The following is a 2,813-nucleotide window of genomic DNA, read 5'->3' as shown; positions in this document are numbered from 1 at the left end:
CTGCCCCGGCTCCTCCCTCCTGCCTCCAGCCAGTACCTGGGAGTGTCCTCAGTGCCCAGCTACCTCCCCAGACGGGCACAGGCTGAATCCCATCCCTGGGCCCTGGAGCAGGGCATGTCCCCTCCCCACGCCCGTGTCCTCAGTGAAGCATCCTATGTAATAAAAGGCTAATATGCAAATCAACCAAACGGTGGAACGACCCGTTGCTATGATGCGCACTGACCACCAGGGGGCAGGTGTTCAGTGCAGGAGCTGCCCCCTGGTGGTCAATGCACTCCCACAGGGGGAGCACCACTCAGCCAGAAGCTGGACTCACACTGGCAAGAGCAGTGGCGGTGGTGGGAGCCTCTCCTGCCTCCATGGCAGCGCTAAGGATGTCTGAGGGCTCCCAGACTGCAAGAGGGTGCAGGCTGGGATGAGGGACCACCCTCCCCAAGTGCACAAATTTCATGCACTGGGCCTCTAGTTAGAATAATAACGTAACTGTAGAGGTTGGGGAGTAGAAAAAAGGCAAATGTGAGATGTCTGGCAAGTTAGGGCTCTAAGGGGCTGTGTTCCCACTCTCACCCCCACCTCCTTTCTCAGCCTCTGCTTCCTGGTCCACAAAGGGGTCCAATCTCTCCTCCAGGGGCAGCAAGAAGGGAGAGGGGGGTGAGTGATGGCCCGCAGGAGCCATTGTACCTGCCCGCCCCGGCTCCTCCCTCCTGCCTCCAGCCAGTACCTGGGAGTGTCCTCAGTGCCCAGCTACCTCCCCAGACGGGCACAGGCTGAATCCCATCCCTGGGCCCTGGAGCAGGGCATGTCCCCTCCCCACGCCCGTGTCCTCAGTGAAGCATCCTATGTAATAAAAGGCTAATATGCAAATCAACCAAACGGTGGAACGACCCGTTGCTATGATGCGCACTGACCACCAGGGGGCAGGTGTTCAGTGCAGGAGCTGCCCCCTGGTGGTCAATGCACTCCCACAGGGGGAGCACCACTCAGCCAGAAGCTGGACTCACACTGGCAAGAGCAGTGGCGGTGGTGGGAGCCTCTCCTGCCTCCATGGCAGCGCTAAGGATGTCTGAGGGCTCCCAGACTGCAAGAGGGCGCAGGCTGGGCTGAGGGACCACCCTCCCCAAGTGCACGAATTTCTTGCACTGGGCCTCTAGTTAGAATAACTGTAGAGGTTGGGGAGTAGAAGAAAGGCAAACGTGAGATGTCTGGCAAGTTAGGGCTCTAAGGGGCTGTGTTCCCACTCTCACCCCCACCTCCTTTCTCAGCCTCTGCTTCCTGGTCCACAAAGGGGTCCAATCTCTCCTCCAGGGGCAGCAAGAAGGGAGAGGGGGGTGAGTGATGGCCCGCAGGAGCCATTGTACCTGCCTCTGGCACAGAAGCAGAGAGCTGGGCCCAGAGAACGGGGAGGGCTGACCGCCCCTCTTCTCTCTCCGCAGCAAGAGCGAGTCCCCGCAAGGCACCGGCTCAGACCGCTTGGCAGCTCCGCGAGCAGAGGTACCTGCGGGCCTGCCCCCCACTTCGCCTCTGGGCAGCTCCACCCTCAGCGGGAGCCCCTCCTGCTGGGTGTTGGCTTGTGTCTAGGGTGGGGCTGGGTCCTGCCGGGAGGAAAGGCCCAGCCTCCGCCTTGGTCACTGGTCACCGAGGCCCCCAGCTCAGCTGTGAGGAGGGGAGGCGATGAGCACACAGAGGCAGAATAGAGAGTGTCCAGCCACTCACTCAGCAAGCTTTCCCGGGCCCCCCCGGGCCAGCCCTGCTGGGGACTAACGCCATAGAGATGACAAGGCCCTGTCCTCCAGGAGCGCATGACTCCCTGAGGACACACACATAATCACGTGCGTCTCAGAGCCAGTGCGGTCAGTGCCTGTGGGTTCTGGGGGCGCTGGAGCCCACACAGGCCTGGGGGGCAGGGAAGGTGCTGGATCCAGGGAGACTGGCTCCTTCCCTCCTGTGCTCACCACACCTGTGGAAGGAGCACCCACTCTGGAGTCCGGGAGACCTGGGTTCTAATGCCGGCTGCTCCGGTAGCTGGTAGAGTGGCCTTGAACAAGTCACTCATGCTCCGAGCCTCAGCTTCCTCGCCTGTTAAATGGGACACCACAGCACACAGAGGCAGAATAGAGAGTGTCCAGCCACTCATTCAGCAAGCTTTCCTGGCCCCCCCTGGGCCAGCCCTGCTGGGGACTAATGCCGCAGAGATGACAAGGCCCTGTCCTCCAGGAACACATGACTCCCTGAGGACACACACATAATCACGTGCGTCTCAGAGCCAGTGCGGTCAGTGCCTGTGGGTTCTGGGGGCGCTGGAGCCCACACAGGCCTGGGGGGCAGGGAAGGTGCTGGATCCAGGGAGACTGGCTCTTCCCTCCCCACCACACCTGTGGAAGGAGCACCCACTCTGGAGTCCGGGAGACCTGGGTTCTAATGCCGGCTGCTCCGGTAGCTGGTAGAGTGGCCTTGAACAAGTCACTCATGCTCCGAGCCTCAGCTTCCTCGCCTGTTAAATGGGACACCACGCAAGCACTTTAGTAGGAACTCCGTGCCCGTTTCCTTCCTCCCGCCTTCCTCCACTCTTCTCCCCAGGCCCTGTTTGACTTCACGGGGAACAGCAAGCTGGAGCTGAGTTTCAAAGCTGGAGATGTGATCTTCCTTCTCAGTCGCATCAACAAAGACTGGCTGGAGGTGAGGGTGGAGGCGAGGGTGGAGGCGAGGGTGGAGGTGAGGGTGGAGGCGAGGGTGGAGGTGAGGGTGGAGGTGAGGGTGGAGGTGAGGATGGAGGTGAGGGTGGAGGTGAGAGTGGAGGTGAGGGTGGAGGTGAG

At 61.2% G+C, this 2,813-nt stretch overlaps 1 protein-coding gene across 2 annotated transcripts in view; it reads left to right on the top strand.

The window, feature by feature from the left end:
- Nucleotides 1–2,813, top strand: part of NCF4 (neutrophil cytosolic factor 4, 40kDa) — a 29,996-nt gene that overhangs the window by 12,187 nt on the left and 14,996 nt on the right. The gene's annotated exons all lie outside the window — the stretch shown is intronic.

This window comes from Myotis brandtii, unplaced genomic scaffold (genome assembly GCF_000412655.1).
Source record: "Myotis brandtii unplaced genomic scaffold, ASM41265v1 scaffold78, whole genome shotgun sequence".
Taxonomy (NCBI): Eukaryota; Metazoa; Chordata; class Mammalia; order Chiroptera; family Vespertilionidae; genus Myotis; species Myotis brandtii.
This window is presented reverse-complemented; position numbering and strand designations above follow the sequence as displayed.